Consider the following 24,237-nt stretch of genomic DNA (forward strand, 5'->3'; position numbering starts at 1 on the left):
TCATGATCTCATGGTTCATGGGCTCGAGCCCCACGTCAGGCTCTGTGCAGACAGAGCCAAGCCTGGAGTCTGCTTTGAGTTCTGTGTCTCCCTCTCTCTCTCTGCCCCTTCCCTACTCACACTCTGCGTCTCTCTTTCTCTCAGAAAGAAATAAACATTAACAAAATTAATAATAATAATGTTATGTGGACCACCTCCTCCAAGACCAGTAGTAGGGCAGCATTTCAAGTCCTTGTTATTGTGCCAAGCGCTGTGAAAAGCAAATTGCTATCAACGGGTGAGCACTTACTCTGAAGCAGATACTTAGGTAGTTCATGAATCCTCATGGCATCTCTATGCGGTAGGGATCGTTAGCCCCATCTTATGTATCCATCACCTCCTGACATAGGAGACATGCCCATCATTCTGGCTTCTGTGCCCAACCCTGCCAAATCTACCTTCTACACCTCCAAGGGCATGAGGTTTGTTTGTTCCTGATTACCCTGCTGGTCCGTAGTTTGGGATTTATCCTCGAGCCAGGGGCCTGGGTGGTCTTTCGGAAATCTGAGGAGAAGGTCATTAATAAGGGATCTTTTCCCCAAATTGACCTTTGATGAAAACCTCAAGCTGAAGTTCTGCCAGAGCCTTGTTTTCTCCTACTTGAACATAGTGTCATGTGAGCTCGGGCAAGAAGTTGGAACAGTTCAGAAATGATGCAAGTGTGTTAATCTCAAAACAATCTAGAGCAAATAACTTAGTTTAATAAGTCAGAGGTATCTAATGAGGGATTAATATGCAAATAACTGTAGTGGAAGGAAATAAATTTCCGTAATGGGTCAGTTGCTCACACATCGCTTACTTTCCGATCTCTCCTGCACATCACTTTTTCAAGTAGGACCCACAAACTGACAGCCCGTAGGCCTAATATGGCCCACGGCTAAGCTTGGTTTGGGTTGCACAATGTTTTAAAACTCAGGGAGTTTACACTAAAATTTATACTTATGGATTCTCTTTAAAAATGGAAAGATCCGGAAACGTGTCCACATGTTTACAACTGCCGGAGCCACTATTTCCCATCACTTTACACCAGACTGTTCTCTTCATCTATATTCTTTGTCTGACCTCTCTAGGGGTTTGTGTTTTCTACCCTGTTATGAAAGTGTCTGTTGTCATAGACAAGTCCAATGAAAGGTGGTTGTACCTGCTAGCGAGATGGGCTCAGGCAGCCTTATTTTCTAAGACGTTACCTGCCACCAGCCCTCCGTTTCTCCGCTGTGGCTGGCGCCACCACGGATGGCAACTGATTCAGAAGTGGCCCATCCTGAAGCCAGAAGGGACTTCTGGCCTGGCAAAGAAAAGCTAGCAAGGGTATTCACATTCTTCACTCAGAACGTTGGAATTAGAAAGCTGAGCAGCTATTGCCGGCTAGTGGGGGAGAAAATTGGAGAGACTATTAATTGCAGTTAGCATCATAGCAAGACAAAGCCCTGTGCAAGCTGAGTTATGGGGGTGAGGAAAAGCCATTGAGAGGGGAGAATATCTTTCTCACCCAAAGAGGCAATGAGAAGACATCAGGTGGCCCTGAAAGGTTGAGAGCTTAAAGCTTGACGTCATTCTCAAATCTGCTTCTGGTGAGACCCTGATATACTTGGCTTCTAATCTTTGGGTGTCCTTGAGTTAGGGGAAACTTGCCCCCACCTGTCCTATATCCACCCTTCTTTTTAGGGAAATAATACCTGAATTTCCTTAAGTGAAACATCTCCCCATGAGAGGAAAGCCCATCTGAGAATGAATCCTACACATAGGGGAGAAAAGAACCCCACTTCCACCCCCAAATATTTCAGATGTTTCTCCTTTTTCCCAAAATGGTTGTGTTCTTTAAGTCTTCATTCAGCATATTTGCCTGTATTTAAGGTACCAGTGAGAAGTGCAATAGTGATGAAAATATATTTCCTAAGCATTTACTGGGTATTATCTATATACAATTCACTGTGGTGGGCACTGAGAGGGAAACAAAGATGACCCAAATCCCTACGCCCAAGGAGTTTGCAATCTAATGGAGAAGATGGGAATGTACAGGAATTGCTGTAGCCTAACAGAGGAATGAAATAAACCCTGCAGTAAATACTGGCAGATGGTCAGAGTCCTTAGGGAAGAGAGGGGAGGAAGTACTTCTCTCCATTGGGGGTGGGGCAGATTAGTAATCCGGCTTCCTGGCAAGTGAGGAGAGATGATAGACGGAGAGCAATTTACAAGGAACATTGACAATGGGCAGTGTTGATGGCCATGATGGGAGGAGACAGAAAAGGAATACAAGAGAACCGCAAGCACAGCAGGACAAAAAACAAACAAGCAAAAACAATCCCCTCCATAAGGACTTGGGGCATAGCTGAATGACAATCTATAGTTGCCATCACAGTAGCCCCAAAACTGAATATCACGAAAGACAGAGTAGGGAGAGATCATTGCGGCTTTATTTGGGCGGTCAGGGAATCCTTCCTAAGGAGATTGGCCTCCAATGGAACCTTGAACTTTATGTAGGAGTTATGGAAGGGTGAGAGGCACAAGGGCACTCCAGGTGAAAAGAACCATGGGAGCAAAGGCACTGGAAGCTGAAGGAGTCATGCTTTGTCCTGTCAGGGGCAGAATGTGTATGTTCGTGGGGAGAGAGGAGTGAGCCACCAGCCTTACTGCAGTTGATAGTTCACAGTGGAGAGTGGTAGAAAAATATGGTTGATAAGGCCGTCTGGGGCCAGCCTGTGCAAGGCCTTGGATTTCAGGACAAAGGGTTTGGACTTGATCCTGGAGACAGTGGGAGCCAGAGAAGACTGGGGAAAGGGGTTGACTTGATGAAAGAGTTCCTCATTCACTAAAGAAAAGCACCAGCACAGCTCATTTTTCTCCTTAGAAAACAATCTCAGAATTTAGCTTTAAATGCACCCCCAACTCTGTGAAAAGCATATACCAGCCCCTGCACGGCTCCCAGGGGAAGTTCATGAGTTCAGACTCAAAGCACAAGATGTGTTTTACTTGGCATTTAAGCGTGTCTATGGGTGATGTGTGTCCTCAAATGAGGACAGACTGATATGATTAAAAATTTCATATCGGTTATTTTGACTCTCTCATGCCTTTGCTCTCCACTGTTTAGCCTCCGACTCCTTCACTTCTGGATATCCAGAGGAAAATGGCCGTAAGATCAGAGACTTTCTTAGTAGCATGTGTGGTGTAGATTCTCAGGTTAAGGACTCTGTAGGAATTAACTGCTGCTTTCTCAAGCTTTCTCAGTCTCATTTGGTCTTTAGAGTCTAGGAATACCTCACATCGCGTCTGGCACTTGGCAGGGATGCAACTAGAACTAATTGGTAACGATGTTTATGATAGTACGGTTTGAAATGGAAATGGAAACCTACTTAAATTTTACTAAACCTAATTCACCTATTTACGTATTTCTTCTCTCCTTTCTTTCTCCCTTTCTTCCTGCTCACTGTTTTTCATTTCTCTTTCCTCCTTTTTCTTTTTACTTTCTATCTCCTTGTAACTTTCTTTTTCCTTACAGGAACTGGGAAAGACAAGGGTGTGTGGGCGGCCATGGCGTCCCTCCAAGGAAAGTGTGAGGCTTTGGGCAAAATAGATCTCTCATTTCTTCCAAACATAGGTCTAATCTGAACTGTCTCCAGGCTCCAGTCTCCAATCCAACTTCAGTGGTTTCAGTTGGACTCCATGAGAAGGGACCCCAGGGATGCTGTGTCGTTAGTCTTGTCTTGGAGCAAACCAGCTTTCTATGCACCTACTTGTTTCACAGATTGGGGCACCCACATTCCCTTTCCTCACGTCACTGGATCCCAAGAGACTCTTCTGAGTGAAATGCCTTGCTGAAGAGAAGCAGGACTTCATTAAGAGTTTGATTTATCCCCAAATGATCTATTGTTATGCATCAAACATGTTTTCCCTACGAACCAGTTGGCAGGGAGCACACAGATAAATTACTACAAGATGTAACCAGACAAGCTGTTGAAAAGGGAAATGGCTCTCTGTGTGTGGAACTCAGGAGAGCACATCTATAAACATGTGTTGGGAAATCAATTCAGTGTAACTTTGTTGGAAGGAATGAGCTGCTGCCCCCAAACTACCAGCTTGCTGTGATAGCTAACTGCTTTTTTGAGGTCATCGTCCATTGTCTCAGTGGTGAGTATGGAAACACAAGGGTAAGACATACTCTGAAGTGTCTTCCAAGGGGAGTAGGTACTGGATTATCCGTAGGCAGTTGTGAGTTCTCTCCGTAGGTTCAAGTCATGTTGGCTAACCTTGTTTTGCTGGAGAGAATGGGTTAGAGTGATTCTATCTGCATAAACAGTATTCAGTTGATGTAATGACAGATTTCAAAAGAATAATGGTAATCATCTAATCTCATCCCATCTCATCTAATGCTCTAGCACAATGCTATGCAGTTTGATATGCAAGAAAAAACCCTGGAAATGGCATGGAGAGGGAGGTAATAAATCCTGCCTGACCATGTGGTACTTGCATGTCTGTGATTCTTGGAAAGTTCCTCAACTTCTCTGAGATCTCCCCCTCTTGTGTAAAGGAGAATAGGTATATACTACTTGCCTTACAAGTTGTTTTGTTTTAACACATGCAGCATGCTGTATAACTTCATCGCGGCTAATTAAATTTAAATGAGTTGAATTAAATACAATGAAAACTTTAGCTCCGTTTCAAATACTCAAGAGCCACGTGGGGCTTGTGGCTACTATATCAGGTAGCACAGATATTGAACACTTCCATTATTGTGGAAAGTTCAATTGGACGGTATATTCTAGAGGATGCCAAACACAAAGAAGGTACTTTATACATAATTGTTTCTTCCTGCTTCCTAGTTTTCAAAGCACTTTCATACCTAGGACCTGACTGAAGGACTACCCATCCGGGAAAGTTGGAATGCCCTTTGACAGTCTCTTGGACAAGACTGTCTCTCTCTATGGTGTTCTAACCTGGCTCAAGGCCACAAAGCATGGTGATTGCTGGAAAATTGGAGAATGTGCAAAAGAGAGGATTGTAGGCCTTTAGTGAAAATGCATATGTATATTCCAAATGTATGTGTGAGAGGCTTTGACTCCAACCGCGTAACCCATCTTAGTAGAGGTAACAGTGACAGTAGAAATGAAGCAGAATCAACAACAATGAAACCAAACAACCTTGTAAGAATAACCGTCAAATACTCGTACTTTAAACGTGCTGTGAAGAGTCTAAGGGGACTTGTGCGAACACGCTTATGACCCTCCTGATGTTTCATTTAACTGCCTTGGAACTAAATACCTCAGAGTAGATGGAGGTTGCCCCAAGATGTGTAGCTGAGGCTTAAGGAATTTCTTCAAGGTTAAAGCAGGGTTATTACAAATTTGCTTCCATTTGTTTGAGGACCATCTTGACTTTCTAGGGTGAGTCCCACACATCTTTGCTGCAGTTGATGGGACTGTAGCATGCTCAGAAGGTCCTCTCATGCTCCAGAGCATATTTCTTGGCAGAAACAGAAGCAAGCACATGGTACAGATGCCCTCCATATGCAGAAGGGGGGAAAGAACAAAAGTAATAGCTATGTTTATTGAGTGCTTATTACGTTCTATTCATATTATGTAGGTCATCTGAATCAGTCTCCACTATAGACTTACCAGGTAAAAACTATTAATATTCTTATTTTATAGATGAAGAATTGAGGCACCAAATGGTTAAGAACTCCCCCAAGGTCACAAGCTAATAAGTGGTGGAGCCAGGACTTTGACCCTGGGTGGTTAGCAAAAGTTCATGTTCTTAACCATTGTTTTCTGAGGCCTATTAAGGTGAGAGAGAGAGAGAGAGAGAGAGAGAAGAAGAAGAAGAAGAAGAAGAAGAAGAAGAAGAAGAAGAAGAAAGAAAGAAAGATGAAGAAGAATAAAGAATTCTTTTACAATATTTAAAGTTTTCCTTCTATAGTTTTTCTGGCTGCTGTAGAAAACAGCTGTAGATACTAAAGAAAATTATAGTATCAAAAATGATGATGAAAACACTTTTCTAGATAAGGCAATTTATAGATTTATGAAAAACAAGAATTTCATGACTAGATGAAGATAATAAATGAAAATGAAACAGTGAGGTCATTTTTGTCTTTGAAGGTATGGAATCCTTTTTTGTCTTTAATGTGTGCCATGTGAATAGGAGCACGTAGATGGGAGGGTGCACAAAGTGAGACCTTAGGCCAGATGCCTGCTTTTGTCAATAAAGTTTTATTGGAACACGGTCACACCCAATCACTTATGGATTATCCGTGGGTAGAATTGAATATATGTGTGGCCCACAAAATCTGATGTATTTACCATCTGGCTCTTTATAGAAAACAACTTGCTGATCCCTGACTTAGAAGACAGAAAATAGAATTATATTCTGAAAGCGGATCTTAGCTTATATCTGTTATTTTCAGTAGACTCAAAATATAGAACTTCAATGGTACATTATTAATTCAATTTAACACTGTTTAGTTTTAGATGGCCCAAAACTGCAAATAAGGGGTTTACAGATCAAAGGGCGAACACTTACAATAAAGCATCGTTGCAGTTCTTAGTTTGAAAGCCAAAGGCAATTCCTAACTAAGGTAGAATGAGTACTCTGTGATCTTCCAACCCTCTGTCCATTCCTGTCTGATAGTTCTAATCACAAATAATCATCGTGATTGGGGCGCCTGGGTGGCTCAGTTGGTTGAGCTACTGACTCTTGATTTCCACTCAGGTCATGATCTCACAGTTGTGAACAGTGGTGAAACTGAGCCTTGCAGTGGTCTCCACGCAGAATATGGAGCCTGCCTGGGATTCTCTCTCCTTCCCTCTCTCTCTGTCCCTCTCCAACTTGCTCTCTTTATGTCTCTCTCTCTCTCTCTCTCAAAATAAATAAAAAGGCTTAAAAAAAAAAACACAAATAATCATCATGATTATTCTTGATGTTGTTCCACTTTCCTTTCTGGGTTTCTTTTCTTTTCTTTTTTTTTTTTTTAATTTTCTTTTAATGTTTATTTCTGAGAGAAGGAGAGAGACAGAGTGTGAGCAGGGGAGGGGCAGAAAGAGAGGGAGACACAGAGTCTGAAGCAGGCTCCAGGCTCTGAGCTGTTGGGGCTCAAACTCACGAACTACTCACTGAACCGTGAGATCATGATCTGAGCCAAAGTCAGCTTAAGCGACTGAGCCACCCAGGTGCCCCTCCTTTCTGGGTTTCTTGATAACAGAAGATTGGTTTTTGTACCCTGGTGCTTAGCAGTGATTGTCGCATGGTAGTAGCTGAATAAAGAGCTCTGCGGCAAAAAGTTGAAGAATCAAACACAGGAAGAGAGAGCAATGTGGCCACAACAGAGGTTTGGGCAGAATCCTCTCTCAAAGACAGAGTGAACTAGCAGTAAATTCACAAGAATCACAGCATCACTGCACAACCCAGGGGGAGTCAGGTAATCCTGGCTGACTTCTACTGATTACAAATTATGTGCCATAGATGCACTCCCCTCAGCTTCTTGCAACCATTTGCCTCCTTAATCTTCACAACTCAAGGAAATCGTTTACTCTCTTAATTCCACAAGGGAGAAAACTGCAGCTCAGAGAAGTTTAATTCTCTGAACCACCATACACAGCTAGAAAATGAGAGAAACAAGTTTAGACCTAGGGAGTCTGAATCCAGAGACAAAACTGGTAATAATTATGCTATATTGGTCTCTCTGTGGCTGTATATATAACCTCATCTTCCTCAGTAGTTTTCCAGATTCCATGGGGAGCTGTTCCCTGAAAATGTGTGTTTCCACTCCTCTAATGAAAACCAATAGTCCAAATCTAGTTTGTCGTTTAGCTATTCATTTTACAGCCAAATCACCAGTAACTGGCCTCTGTCTAGTAAAGCACATCATTTGATCAGGGATAGTCATACTATATTGTCTTCGTACTTCCAGTACTCCTTAGGAATGCCCTATCCGGTTATGCTGTGTACTTAAAGATACAGTATTTCAGGCGCACCTGGGTGGTTCAGTCAGTTAAGTATCCGACTCCTGATTTCAGCTTAGGTCATGATCTCACGGTTTGTGAGATCAAGCCCCATGTCCCTTTGAGCCTATCTGGGACTCTCTGTCTCTGCCCCTCCCCCTCCCAATAAATAAATAAACATTAAAAAGTATAGAGAGAGTATATAGATTATTTCAAATGTAGAAAAACTAGGAAAGCTTTGCATATAGGTTCTTGAGATTCCAATTTCAGTCTGAGGTCCAAAACATTAATATCACCTGGAAGCTTGTTAGAAATACAGAATCTTAGGGGAGCCCTGGTGGCTCCATCGGTTAAATGTCCAACTTCATCTCAGGTCATGATCTCGTGGTTTGTGAGTCTGAACCTTGAATCAGGCTCTGGGCTAACAGCTCTGAGCCTGCTTCGGATTCTCGGTCTCCCACCCCTACCCCCAACTCGCTGCTCCCTCGCTCTTGCTCTCTCTTCCTCAAAAATAAATAAATAAACATTTTTTAAAATATTAAAAAAAAAAAAAGAAGTATAGACTATTAGGCCCCACCCCAGGCCTATTAAAACAGAATCTGCATGTTAACAAGATGGGCAGGTGAGTCTTACCAGTTTAAAGTCTGAGAAACGTGGCCTGTGCCACTACGGTATGATTATCATTGGTTCCCCAAAACAGATACTAATTTAATACCTACAGAAATAATAGGAGTCGAGCTGATAAAACCTTGATATGCGGAGGGTAAAGGCCCCATCCTTGCAGTGAAAAGAGCTAGTTGTTCATAGCCTTGACTGCACAATAGGATCGCCTAGGGAGCTTTTAAAAACCCCAGAGCTATTCAGGATCTTTCGTGGTTGCACTCGAATTTTAGTTTAGTTTTGTTTTGTTTTTCTATTTCTGTGAAAACTGTCTTTGGAATTTTGACAGGTATTGCACTGAATTCATAGATGGTTTTGTGTAGTACAAACATTTCGATAATATTAACTCTTCCGATCCATGAGCACAGGATGTCTTTCCATGCATTTGTGTCTTCTTCAGTCTCTTTCATCAAAGTCTTATAGTTGTAGTGTACAACTTTCTCATTTCATTGGTTAAATTGTTCCTAAGGATTTTATCGTTTTTGATGCTATTGTAAATGGGGTTGCTTTATTTCCTTTTTCAGATAGTTTGGTTTTCTGTATAGAATCACAACTAATTTTTCCATGTCAGTTTTGAATCCTGAAACTTCACCGAATTCATTTTTTAGTTCAAACAGTTGTTTGGTAGAGTCTTTACGATTTTTTCTTTTCTTTTTTTTTTTTTTTTTTTTTTTTTACATTTATTCATTTTTGAGAGACAGAGCACAAGCGGAGGAGGGACAGAGAGAGAGGGAGACACAGAATCTGAAGCAGGCTCCATGCTCCCAGCTAGCAGCACAGAGCCTGGCCTGGGGCTCCAACTCACAAACCGTGACATCACCTGAGCCCCAAGGCGGACGCACAACCGACTGAGCCACCCACGCGCCCCTATGATTTTCTATATATAAGATCACGTGGGGCTCCTGGGTGGCTCAGTCGATTGAGTGTCTGACTCTTGGTTTAAGTTCAGGTTATGATCTCACGGTTTGTGAGATTGAGCCCCACATCAGGCTCTGTGCTGACAGCTCGGAGCTGCTTGGGATTCTTTCTCTCTCTCTATTTCTCTCTTTTGCTCTTGCACTCTGCCTCTATCTCTCTAAAAAGAAATAAATAAATGTTAAAAAAAATTTTTTTTAGATAGAAGATCGTCATTTGTCACTTAACGACATTTGATCATGTCGTAATTTTACGCCTTTTCCCCAATTTGGATATCTTTTATTTTATTTTATTTATTTTATTTGTCTTTCCTGAGTGTTCTGGCCAGGATTTCTAGCACTCTGTTGAATAGGAATGATGAGAGTGAGCACCCTTGTCTCGTTCCTCATCTTAGAAAGAAAGCTTTCAGCCTTTCACCATCAAATATGATGTTAACCTCGGGCTTGTCATATAGGCTTTTATTCTGTTGGAGTATGTTTCTTCTATATGAATTTTCATACTTTTATTTCTATGCCATATCATCTATCTATCAGCATAATATTTGAATAGACATTTTTCTGAAGTCCAAAGGACACATACAAATGGCCAATAGGTACATGAAAACGTGTTTAGCATCACTAATCACTAGGGAAACGCAAACCAAAGTCACGATGAGACACTACCTCATACGTGTTAGAATGGCAAGGCAAGAGAAACAAATGCTGGTGAGGAGGTGGAGGAAAGGAAACCCTTGTGCACTGTTGTTGGGAATGCAAACTGGTACAGCCACTGTGGAACACAGTATGCTGGTTCTTCCAAAAGTTAAAAATAGAAATACTGTGCCTTCCATAGTTTCCACTTCTAGCTATAGAAAGGAATCCTCTGATTTTGTTTTTTTTTTTTTTAATTTTTTTCAATCTTTATTTTTGAAAGAGAGAGAGAGATAGAGACAGAGCACAAGTGGGGAAGGGGAAGAGAGAGAGAGGGAGACACGGAATCCAAAGCAGGCTCCAGGCTGTGAGCTGTTAGCACAGAGCCCCATGCGGGGCTCAAACTCATGGACCACAAGATCATGACCTGAGCCGAAGTCAGACGCCTAACTGACTGAGCCACCCAGGCACCCAGGAATCTTGTGATTTTCAAAAGTTTATGTTACATCTCTTCCCATTTATGAAAGACCTACATCATTACTTGTTCTTGCAAACTTAAAGAAATCCGAAGAGGATTTTCGCTTTTTCAATAAAAGCAAGAAGCAAACGTAGCATTCAGCGTTTGTTTCGCAGCAAGCTGTTCTAGAGCCAGCGGCCCACCCTGCACAGCAAAACAGTGGCCTTGCCCATCCCCTTCCACACTCAGCATCTCAGCACCAAGCCCCCAGAGTTTTGCACTGTGTCTGTGAGTATCTGTGCTTTCTCTGCACTTATTTTGTGCATTCGTTAGCAAGATGTGTGTGCTAAAATATTAAAAAAGCTAAAAGAGGTTATTTTTGGGGTCTGGGGATGCTCAAGAATATTTTCATGTGAATTAATAGTAATTGCTTTTTCACTTGATGCCATTTCAGCTTACTAAAGAAATGTCTTACTTTCAGATGGCTGGGGAAACCTGTATCTGAAGGGAAGGAAGTCACTGCCTCATAAAGGTATCTGCACCCTCTGTTTATATTATTCTCAGCAGTAAAGACATGAAAACAACCTCTGTGTCTGCTGGCAGATGAGTGGACACATACACACAATGGAATATTATTCGGTCATAAAAAGAAGTAAATCTTGCCAGGATGGATGAATCTTGATGGCATTATGCTAAGTTCAATAAGTCAGAGAAAAATACTGTGTGATCTCACTTGCATGTAGAATCTGAAAAAGCTGAACTCATAGAAACAGAGGAGATTGGTGCTTCTAGGGCCTGGGGATGGGGAACATGAGGAGATGGTGTTTATATTTCCAGTTACAGGAGGAATACGTTCTGGGGATCTAATGTACAGCAGGGCGACCATAGTTTAAGATACTGTGTTATAGACTTGAAAGCTGCCAAGACAGTGGATCTCACATGTTCTCACCGTAATAATAATACGAAGAAGAAAAAGAATGGTAGTTATGTGAGGTGAAAGATATGTTAGCTGATCTTATTGTGGTAAACATTTTGCAGTATATACATGTATCAGATCGTCACATTGTACACCTTCAACTTACACGTCGTTCTCTATGCCAATAATATCTCAATAAAGCTAGGGAAAGAACCAAACCCAGACCCCAGGCTGCTTACAATACTAATTAATTCAGAATCTCTGAGGGTGGGATCGAGGCATCAGTATTTTTAAAGGATCCCTCGGTGATTCCAATATGCAGCAAAAGTTAATCCTTCTCTTGGAGATGGGTTATTGACCGTGAGAGAGGTGTGAATGTGATTCCATTTGCCTTGAGTCTTTTCACATGAGATTGTCTTTCTATCTGACCCCCTTTACCCCGGGGAACTGCTGACAAAGATTCTCTCCTTAACCAGACTTTAATCAGATTCCTCTAAGCCCTCTGCTTGACTAGACTGGAGCTTCCGCCTCTGTCCTTGTAGAGCCCGCTTTTAGCAAGAATCCTGCCAAGTCAGTTTAGCCAGGATCCCTCCCCTCAATATCTGATCACCATCCTCATCCCCTACCATTCCCAGGTGACATCTGATCACCTTGACCTGCCTTCAGCAAGAATCCTGTTTGGTCAGTTTAGCCAGAATTATCCTACCCCTCTGGGTAGTTTTCCATCCACCGACCTCCGTCCAGCTCCTTGGTTATATCCCCACTCCCTTGACTATTCAGAGTTGAACCTGACGTCTCCCACTGCAGAACCCACACGGCAGTGGTCCCCCTTGAAAAAAGTCTTCCTGGCCATCTTTAACAAGAGCCAGGATGATTTTTCTTCAACAGGTACTACCCACCCTTCGTGTCTCACTGTAAACCTAAAATTCTTTTTCTTCTAGGAGGTCTGCATTAGATGCCTCTCCTACGGGCTCACAGCACTCCTTCTACTTCTCCTCTTAATCGCTGTTGTTAATTTCCTGTGCACTTTTCTCCGTGTTCCATTTGATCCCAAATGTCATGATGGTAACACTGCATCCACTGTGTTCAACATGAACAGCAGCAGCAGCAATTAAAACTCATTACATCGGTGACTGTGTGTCTCTCCCTGTGCGTGTTATCTTGGCTAATCTATTTTAGCTAATCTGTTTTAGCTAATCTACACGCCCATGTCACAGCTGACAGTCTAACGATGGGAAAATTAATTAACTTGCCTCAGGTCACACTGCTAGGGAGTCCTTAGGCCAAATTCAGTTCCTGGCACATAGTAGGGTGTTCAATAAAGGTTGGTTGAGTCAAAGAATAAATGTATGAGTTACTTTCCTCTCCAGTCTGCCCACACCTTCTCTGATGGGATCGAAGCCACACTGAGATTCCTTTCCCCTACCCCCCGCCCCCATACTCAGGATCCAGCCCTGATATCTTCCAAGTTCTCTGCCACAAGATAGATGGCCTGAAAGTCCCGATCTTTCTATGGATGAACAGTGGCAACTGCTGACAACAGGGCTGGTATTCTGGCTTGTTTGACAAAGTGTGCTTAAAGGAAAAATAAAATGAGAGGAGAGACCACGTGTGTAATATTTGCCAAAGTGTGTACCTTCAGCTTACAGTTTCAAGCTGCTTCCCAACCTGAAGCCTGAGGACCCAGGTGGGAAGGGTAGGGCATGGAAGTGTTACGAAGGACCTTTACATCCTCAGACATGCCACACATTTTCTGAAAGTGGAAATAAACATTATTCTCCATTCTTAGGTGACTATTGGATTGTAATGCTTTCATAACCAATAAAACGTGAGCTCATTTAAAATTATTATCGAATCCACATTAATTTCCCATCATCTTACTCGCTAAGTACACCCAGAAGCACAGATACATTTTGGGAAGTCCACTGGGATTTTTGAAGTTATTAGTGGTAGTAAACATTCTAAATATTTATTGACTGGGCCTTGTATTGTAGGTGCAGATTACCTCACTTAATTCTCCATCAACCCTCTGAGGTAGGTATTATTATTCCCACTTTAGACAAGAGGAGTATAAGATATACTAGAACATTGCTAATAATACCTCCTGCTTTATACTGTGATTAGAACCAAAACACTCGGAGAATTCTGCAAGTTCAGTGCCAGAGTAGCACCAAAAGAAGTCCATGGAGGCTCAGTCCCTTGGGGGGTTGTGCAGAGGATGCTAATACTTGTACCCAGACATGAAGGAGGGTCCTCAGATGGGCTGACAGTGTCCAGAATTTGGGGGTGGATAGTAATCCAAGGAGGAAGTACGTGCCCAGAAGATTAGCAGGGGCTACAGGAGTTGTCTTGGCAAATGAAACGAGAATAGGGGTGCCTGTCTGTCTGAGGCAAATGGTGATCATCTTGGATGGAGCAGGGAGAATATGTAAGGGACCTGTGGCCTCCAGTGCCTGGGAGGAGTGATTTATATTTAGTCAAGAATTCATTGAGTTCCTACTGTGTTCCACGCACAGTGCGAGTGGCTGGGATGCGGTTCTGAGTCAGAATGTCGTTTCTGTCTTAGTGGGAATTGTTCAGAGAAATTACTCAAGTATCAACATAATGCATCATTTTAAAACTGTGACAAGTGTGTTGTAGGAAAGGCACGGGTGCCATACAAATATACAGTAGGGGGAATTTGGGCTTGTTGGTGGGGGGATCAAGAAGGTTTTCTTGAAGAAGTGACTGGAGAGAGGGAAGAAGAGTGAGCATTCCTGGCAGAGGGAACAGCTTGTGCAAGGGTCCTGAGGTGGGAGGAAGAGGATGCAGAAAGAAAGCCATTATGTCTAGAGCCCCGTATGCTGAGAAAAACACCTCTGTCTCGGAAGAGCTGGGGCTCTTTGGATAAGGGTCTCAACCCTGAAGAACAAGATAGGGAATGAGCCATTGGGAATTGTGTCCAAGCCAAGACTGGAAGGATTAAGCCATTGAACTATGTGTCTGAACTTCCTCAACATATCCCATAGTAGGGACGCAGGTAGTCCCAATGTAGCTCTCACTACCCTGCCTGGAGGGTTTGCTGGTGGCAAATACCCTGATGAGGGGCCAGGAAAATTGGGTTTCAGCCCTATTTCTACCTCCTTTTCAATTAGGAACCATTGGGGCCCTACTTGGCACTGGGACGCTACGAGATTGCACGTTGAGTGATTCTTGCACAAGCTGAAATTTTTGCAACATTGGTTTACAGCCACGGCCTTCAACCTTAGCTGCGCGGGAGCCTCACCTGAAGGGGCTTTAAAATTACTGCTGCCTCAGCCCGATGCCTATGGCTTCCAATTTAATTGCTGGGAGTACAGGCTGAGCATCAAAAGTTGGAAAAGCTCCCCGGGTGATTCTAATGTTCAACCAAGTTTGAGAACAACAGCTTTAAAGACTTGTTCCCAAATGTCAGCTGTATCAGAAGCGCCTGGAGGACTTGTAAAGAAATCTCTAGTGTGACTGGTACCACTACGGAGGCTGCTGGTGCTGCAGAGAAGCCTGAGGCCATGGACTGCATCTGGAGCCCCCACAGGACCATCTGTCACCGTCCAGTCACTCTGCCAGCCAAGCACCAGTCAGGCGCATTGAGTTCTTGTGATGGTTTTCCTGGCCATGTAACTGTCCTTTCTTGCAAAGCTCTGTAGTGGTGAGGTTGAACCACCTAACCCTTTGAAGACATTCAGACGAGCAGTGATTCCCCAGCTTCCTCAACAGTGTACCCCATTTCCTGGCACGCTTACCACTGAAGGTGAATTCTCCTGTTTTCAAAATTTATTTTTAGAGAGAAAGCACACACAAGCAGGGGAGAGGGTCAGAGGGAGAGAGAGAGAATCTGAAGCAGGCCTCACACTCAGCGTGGAGCCCCACATGGGTCTCGATCCCATGACCTGAGCCGAAACCAAGAATCAGATGCTCAACCCACTGAGCCACCCAGGAGCCCCAAAAAGAGAATCTTAAATCTTAAATCTTAAATCTCCTTTTTAAAGAAGAAAGTTTTGGTGGAGAGTTGCCCAACAAGGAAAGGACGTGCGGCTATTAAGATAGTAGTAACATTAACAAAATCATGGCCATGGAGGAAATTAAACTTACACAGAATGTCCATGAGGAGGCTTTCAGTCCTAATATTTCAGCAAGGCGGTTCAAGATGGCTGTGTAGGAAGATCCTGAAGCCATCTCCTTCCACGGACACAAAAAATCAGCTACATATGGACGTGTTCCCTATGAAAAAGACCTGAAAACTACCTGAATGAGCCCTAACACAACAAAGGATAAAAGGGACACATCGAGATGGGTAGGAGAGGCAGAGACATGGTTTTGCCAAGACCTTGCCCATGCTGTGGCAACCCTCAGGGGAGAGCTCAAAAATATGGAACTAATCCCTGAGGAGTGAGGGGTTTCTGCCCCACACCGGGCACCCAACCCCAACCCTCGAGACTGCACCCGAAGAGATGAGCCCCCAAAATGTCTAGGGTGGCAACCTACACAGCGTACATCCAGCAAAGCCGCAGGGCATAGAATTCACCCAAAAAGGGCAGCAAAAAGAGAAAAAAGAGTTTTAAAAAGCGAAGGTAGCCTAAGAGACCTAGGGGACAGCATCAAGTGTAATAACTCACATTATTATAGGGCTTCCAGGGGGAGAAGAGAGGGAGAAAGGGGCAGAAAACTTATTTGAAGAGCCAATGGCTGAAAACTTCCCTAACCTGGGAGAGAACACAGACATCCAGATCCAGGAAGCCCAAGAAGTTTCAAACAAGATGACCCCGAAGAGACCCACACAAGACACATTATAATTAAAACGTCAAAAGTTCAGGATGAAGAGAGAATTTTTGTTAACGTTTATTTATTTTTGAGAAAGGGAGAGAGAGAGAGAGAGAGAGACAGAGAGAGAGAGACACAGAGTGCAAGTGGGGGAGGGACAGACAGAGAGGGAGACACAGAAATCCGAAGCAGGCTCCAGAGCTGTGAGCACAAAGCCCAAAGAGGGGCTCAAACCACAAGCTGTGAGATCATGACATGAGCCGCCGAAGTCAGATGCTCAACCGACTGAGCCACCCAGGCGCCCCAAAAAGAGACTCTTAAAAGAAGCAAAAGAAACCAGCTTGGTATACACAGGGGAACCCCCCATAAGACTATTAGAAGATCGCACAGTAAAAACTTTTCAGGCCAGGAGGGAGTGCACAACATAGTCAAAGGGCTGAAAGGGAAAAACTTTCAAGGATGCTCTACCTGGAAAGTTATCAGTCAGAATTGAAGGAGAGATAAAGAGCTTTTCAGGAAAAAAACAAAAACTAAAGCTAAAAAAGCCAAAACACTAACCTGGTCTTATAATTAATGTTAAAAGGACTTCTTTAAGCTGAAAAGAAGGGGCACTAATTGTAACTTCGAAAAATACAGAAGTCGGGGCGCCTGGGTGGCGCAGTCGGTTAAGCGTCCGACTTCAGCCCGGTCACCATCTCGCGGTCCGGGAGTTCGAGCCCCGCGTCGGGCTCTGGGCTGATGGCTCAGAGCCTGGAGCCTGTTTCCGATTCTGTGTCTCCCTCTCTCTCTGCCCCTCCCCCGTTCATGCTCTGTCTCTCTCTGTCCCAAAAATAAATAAACGTTGAAAAAAAAAAATTAAAAAAAAAAAAAAAGAAAAATACAGAAGTAAAAATCTCACTGGTAAAGGTAAGTGCACAGCAAAGGTAGTGGATTAATCACTTATTAAGCTAGTATGAAGGTTAAGAAGCCAAAGTAGGATAAGTAGCTATCACAACAATAGTTAACTAAAGCATACGCAAAGAGATGTAAAATGTAACACCAAAACATAAAATGCAGAGGCAGCTAAATGTAGAGATCTAAAATGCACTCATACTTAACCTGCTATCAACTTAAAATAGGTTGTTTTATATAGAGAAGCTGTTATTTATGGACCTCCTGGTAACCACAAAGCAAAAACACATAGTAGATACACAAAAGATAATGAAGAAGGAATCTAAGCGTAACAGCATAAGAAATCAGCAAACCACAAGGCAAGAAACCAGAAGAGGAAAAAAGGAACAGAGAGGAGCTGCAAAACAACCAGAAAACAATGCACAAAATGACAATATGTGCATACCCATCCACAACCACTTGGATTGTAAGTGAACTGAGCTCTCTAATCAAAAACACAGAGTGGCTGAATGGATAAAATTAAAAAAGAAAGAAAGAAAACAACATAAACAACAATAACAATAACAACCAAAACCAAAACCAAACAAAACACAAGACCTATCTATATGCTGCCTGCAAGAGACTCACTTCAGATATAAGGACACATAAAGCCTGAAAGTGAAGGGATGAAAAAATGGATGATGTGTTTAATGCAAATAGAAACCACAAGGAAACAGTGTAACCTTGGTGCAACCACTATGGAATACAGTGTGGAAGTACCTCAAAAAACTAAAAATAGAATGACCATAAAATCGAGCAATTCTATTTCTGGACATTTATGTAAAGAAAACAAAAACACTAATTCAAAAAGATACATGCACCCCTATGTTTACTACAGCATTGTTTACAATAGCCAAGATATGAAAATAACCTAAATGCCCATTGATGGGTGAATGAATAAAGATGTGTAGATATCTATCTCTATCTCTATATCTATATAGATAGATAGATACTATTGGTATGTATATATATATATGTATATATATATACATACCAATAGTATACACACACACACACACACACACACAATAGTAATCTGCTATAAAAAAGAGTGAAATCTTGCCATTGTGACAACGTGGGTGGACCTCAAGAGTATTAAGGTAAGGGGAATAAGTCCGAAAAAGACAAACAGCATATAATTTCTTTTATACCTAGAATCCAAAACACAAAACAAATAAACAGAACAACACAAAACTCATAGATACAGAGATCAGATTGGTGGCTGGCATAGGGGAGGGGGTGGGAGTTAGGCAAAATGAGTGAAGGGGTTCAAGAGGTATGAACGTCCAGTTATACAATAAATAAGTCATGGGTTGTGATATACGGCGTGGTGACTATAGTCAATAAAATTGCATTGCAAATTTGTCAGTTGCTAAGAAAGTAATCTTAAAAGTTCTCATCACAAGAAAAAACATGTCACCAATGTGTATGGTGACGGATGGTAAACAGACTTACTCTGTAGATCATGGCACAATGTATACAAATGTCGAACCATTATGTGGTACACGTGAAGGTGATAAAATGTATCGCAATTGCACCTCAATTGAAAGAAAGATGAAAGAAAGAAAAGAAAGAGAGAAAGAAAGAAAAGAAAGAGAGAAAGAAAGAAAGAAAGAAAGAAAGAAAGAAAGAAAGGAGGAAAGAAAGAAAAAAGAAATCTCCAGTCCTCTACCAGACCTAGTGTGTCAAAATTTCTGAGGCTGAGTCCCAAGAATGGGTACTTTTAAAAACTTCTCCTGGCACTTGGAAACAGAAATGGAAGCACCAGGTGATATTTGGTATTTTGTTATTTGATAGGTTTGATTCCCCAAGCCCTGATTTAGATTTGTTCGTCTCAGGCTAATGTGATCCAGCCTGGAATGGGGCCTGAGATTCTGCTAGTCCAAAAAGCTCTGAGGTGCCGAGGCTCTCTGAGAACCACACATTGAGTAGTAAAGTTCGGGAAACGCAAACGAAAGAATGAGTGGCTTTTCTCCAAAATCTGCCAAAGGGTGTACCTGAAATCTATTAGCATCCAGGGACCTTATTTACACGTCCCTCTCCCCTTACCAGATCATTTTTCAGGGCAGGGATTAGGTCTTTGTTCTCTCTACATCTTTCCATCTTCACACAGTGCTCAGCACATTAGGGGCACGATAAATGGGCTCTGAATTGAATAAATACCACGATGTCCTTAGGGCCTAACGCCGTGGAGCCGGCTGAAGGTGAGGCATTGCTATAATGCAGGGCTTCTGCCACTTCCAGTCATAAATTCCAACTGGATGAGGTCCAATGCGAAGCTGTGTGTTACCAAAGCCTGCGCTGTAGGGGGTAAGGTCAAAGCAGGCCTCTGGAATATTAATAATTCTGAGCAGTGACCACAGCTATGGTATTTACAGACCCATGAAGCACAGGGGACAGCCTGAGCTTGCGCACACAGCTAGAGACTCCAAGGACTGATTCTGCTCCAAATGGAGCATGTATATTGCCCAAGGCTGCCAAAAGCCGTACGGTTCATTAGCTTTTACTATAGAGAGAACGCGCCAGGTCTGGTGCTAAAATGACATGAAGAAGCACATTTGACAGCAACAGTCAAAGGAAAAAGCACAGTGGGGGCCGAACAGCTCTGCGGGCCGTTGCTCACGCCTTTGGAACAGGAGAAAAATACCTCTTGTCTCTCCATTTGGAGGCCCAGGCTGGTTAGAATCTGACAAGGACTGATTACTTTAGAAACTTTTTTCAGGGATTTGGTTTCTTCCCCTGGATTCTCCTTGCATGGTGATGGATGTTTTTTTCCGGAATAGTTTTTGATACTACGACTCTTTGTGTGGTTTGTGAGTTACAAATTGGGACAGGGTCAGGGGAGAGAAAGGAACACAGAGAGAGAAAGCCCCCAGAAGGAGACAGAGAAACACACACACAGAGATAAAGAGAGAAGGGAAAGAGGAAGAAAAAGAAAGACGGTTGCAAGTAGATGGGCAAAGGCAGAGAACAACAGAAGGCAAAAGTGTGGTGAGTCAGGTGAGGACAGAGGGAAGGAGGACCCCACGCCAGGGCTCCCCCTTCTTTTTGCTTCTTTGTACTCAAGGATGGTCAATGTATCCTTCAAAAGTTACTTCCCGGACTCCCCTTAAGTCCTATGGGAGGCACAGGACTAGCTGTCGGGTCCTGCCCTCAGTCCTGATCACTCATTTCCAGTGCTCACCATAAACGCTCTCTCCTGTATTTTTCCTGCCCCCCTCACCCCCATCGCTCTCACTTTCTGGCTCAGGGACACTTACATTTTATGGGTTAAAAGTCTTAGTGTTTGGAAAAAATGAAGATATAGTCTCTTAGCAAGTTTGACAGTTATAACACAATATTGTAACCTATATTCCCTACACTGTGCATTAGACCTCTAGGACTTACTTACTATCTGTTGCAAGCATGTATCCTTAAACTGCATCCAACCTATCCCCCCACCCTGGATCCCCTGGTACCCATTTTTTTAAAAAAAATTAATATATATATATATATATATTTTTTTTTTTTATTTGTGAGAGAGAGGGAGGCAGCACGAGTGGGGGAGGGGCAGAGAGAGAGGGAGACACAGAATCCGAAGCAGGCTCCAGGCTCCGAGCTGTCAGCACAGAGCCCCAGGCAGGGCTCAAACCCACAAACTGTGAGATCATGACCTGAGCCTAAGTCAGATGCTTAACTGACTGAGCCACCCAGACGCCTTCCTGGTAACCATTTTACTCTCTGTCTTTAGAAGATTGGCTGGAAAGAAATAATTATTGATGCGATAGAGGTGCTAATTACTGCTACAGTGGCAATCATGTTATAATTCATAAATGTTTGAAATCAACATGTTGTATATCTTAAATTTACACAGTGCTCTGTGTCCAATACATTTCAATAAACACAAAACTTCCTCAGGCTATTAACCTTTACCTGACCCTGCCACACTGACCTCTCTTTACTGAATTCCCCACCTTGCCTTCAGGCAGCCTGTGATAAGATCTCATCCTGGCTTCCCATACCTCCCCAGGCCCTCCGAGGTTGAGACATCACACGGAATGTTACCAATAGCTCCCTGTCTCCCAAAATGTGTGCCCTGGACCAGCTGCCTCAGAATCACAGGAGTAGGAGTAAAAGAAGCAAAAGAGGGGCGCCTGGGTGGCGCAGTCGGTTAAGCGTCTGACTTCAGCCAGGTCACGATCTCGCGGTCCGTGAGTTCGAGCCCCGCGTCAGGCTCTGGGCTGATGGCTCGGAGCCTGGAGCCTGTTTCCCATTCTGTGTCTCCCTCTCTCTCTGTCCCTCCCCCATTCATGCTCTGTCTCTCTCTGTCCCAAAAATAAATAAAAACGTTGAAAAAAAAAAAAAGAAGCAGAAGAAAGGAGATTTTTTGTCTTTTTTTTACACACAGATTCTTGGGTCCAGTCCACCCAACCCTACCAAACCAGAATGGGAGGAGGAACTTCAGAAAGCTGCGGGCTTGTTTGTTTTTTTAATGTTTATTTATTTTGAGAGAGAGAGAGAGAGAGAGAGAACGCGAGCACGGGAGAGGCAGAGAGAGAGGGAGACAGAGAATCCTAAGCAGGCTCTACACTGTCAGCACAGAGCCTGACAAGGGGCTCAAACTCACAAACCTGAGCCAAAATCACGAGTTGGACACTTAAGGGACTGAACCGCCCAGGTGCCCCAGATAGCTGCGTTTTTAATCTCTGACCCGGATGATTCTGATACACAGAAAACCTCAGACTGGTGCTTCAGGCTTCCCAAATTCTTTCTTCTTCAAGACTCCAAAGATCAGAGACCTCCCTTCCCCCAATACGCAGTGTTATGCCCAGACCCTGGGCTATACACACTTACACAAATCACTGAAACACGCCCGCCCTACCCTTTCTCACCTAAAAGCAGGAGGTGGCGTCTAAATCATGAAGAGAAACAGGGCAGGACAGGTGATGAGCACAGGAGTGCTGCTCGCCTGCTGGGACTTAGGGGAAGCTAGAGGCTGCACGCTCTAAGGGGCCACTGCTCCTCCTTGTAGTCAGTTGCGGCTGGGTGGGGGTGCCACGTAGAGATGCCAAACGACCTGAATTTTTAAGGGATGCCAGGAATCTAGATTTTTATATAAGTTGTTCTCATTTTTAATTGCTGGCTAAAAAAAATTTTAAGGGACCAAACAAAATGCATGTACAGGGCACATTCAGGCTGTGAGCCCACATTTGCAACCTCTAGACCAGAGCTCCTTAGGGTGGCCTTTGGCAAGAGGGTTCTGAGTTGTGTTGACCCTGAACCTCCCTGGCTGAATAAGTTGTTCTCTTGCGGATTGGAGAGTCTCTGCTCTTCCCTCTCCTTTCCAGGAAAACCAAAGTTGCTGGCTACCCAGCCCCCAGCCCCAGACACTGGGTATCTGATTGCCGGGAGGTGCTAGACCAGTGGTTCTCAAACCTTAGCACACATCGAAATCACACGGAGGGCTTGTTAAAACACAGATTGCTTGGGGCGCCTGGGTGGCTCGGTCGGTTAAGCATCCGACTTCGGCTCAGGTCATGATCTCACGGTCGGTGAGTTCAAGCCCCGCGTCGGGCTCTGTGCTGACAGCTCAGAGCCCGGAGCCTGTTTCAGATTCTGTGTCTCCCTCTCTCTCTGCCCCTCCCCCGTTCATGCTCTGTCTCTCTCTGTCTCAAAAATAAATAAACGTTAAAAAAAAATAAAAAAATTAAAAAAAACACAGATTGCTTGGCCCAACCCCCAAAGTTTCTGAGTCAGAAGATCTGAGCTAGGGCCTGGGAATCTGCACCTTTGACAGGATCCTGGGTGATGCTGCCCTTGTTGCTGCTCAGGGTCGGCACTTAGAGAACCACTCACTACCTAACATGTTTTCTTTCCCTTCAGGGCAGCACTCGGCCCTTCGCTTCTCTCTCGTTCCAAGTCACTTCAGCAGCACTCACTCTGAGCCTTTCCGGTGTGGCTCACGTGATCCGGCACAGTTTGGCGATCCTGTCACTGCTGTGTGCTTGCCTCGTGCCAGCTCTTCAGCCCAGAGAAGTTAAGTAACTTGCTCAAAGCCACACAGTGAGTGGCAGAGTCGGAATTCAAATCCGAAGGGTCTGACTGCAGAGCCTGTTTGTCCTAACATGCACAAACCAACTGGGGACCCTTCGGAGAGCAAAATGAGACCCTATTAATAATTCCATCTAGACAACAGGTGTAAGTCAGGACCCTCGCAGGCAAACTATGACATAAGGTTCTATGCGTTCTGTCATTTCAGTGTACTCTGAGTGGTCTACAAACACAACTATGTGGAAAGGGTACAGCCTTTGCAGCTAGTTGTGGTCCAGCTCAACTGAGCGAAAACGTGAAAGGACCTAGCTCAGGACCCGCTACGTGGTAGGAACTCAACAGATGTCTGTGTCCTTCAGTCAAGATTCTAAATCCTTACTGGGGAATAGAGACAAGTGTAACATACAGCCCTGATTCTTGAAGCCCTCAGAATACAGTGGATAGAAAAAAAAGAGTATTAATGCAAACGCTTAAAAGATGATGCTAAGACTTTACTAATCCACGGCTGAGCATAACAGTTCGGACAGGGGGACTCCTTCGGGTCTTAAATTATTAAGAAGGAGTGGGGTTTGAACTGAGTCTTGAAGACTGAGAAGACAGGAAGGCTGGCATTGGAGACAGCTAGAGAAACACGAAGTGTTTATGAGAAGTTAAAGGAAGACTAAGAAGCACCTCTGTGACAGAACTCTATTGGATGTTTTAACTCCATTCCAACCTTTGTAATTCTCCAGACAGGACAAAATAAGGAAATATCTTTATTTATTTTTAGTTTTGTATACCCTGTTATTATTTTGCACCCACTCACAAACCCCTAGAGAACCCCATGAGGACTTGATCCTCCAGGGCACAGAAATACAGACGGAGGCATTTCCGAGGAGAGTTGGCCTGTGGTTTTCAAGAACTTATGAATTTAGGGATTTTGAACAAAATCCTGCCCATCACAATGATTTTTAC

This window comes from Felis catus, chromosome B4 (genome assembly GCF_018350175.1).
Source record: "Felis catus isolate Fca126 chromosome B4, F.catus_Fca126_mat1.0, whole genome shotgun sequence".
NCBI lineage: Eukaryota > Metazoa > Chordata > Mammalia > Carnivora > Felidae > Felis > Felis catus.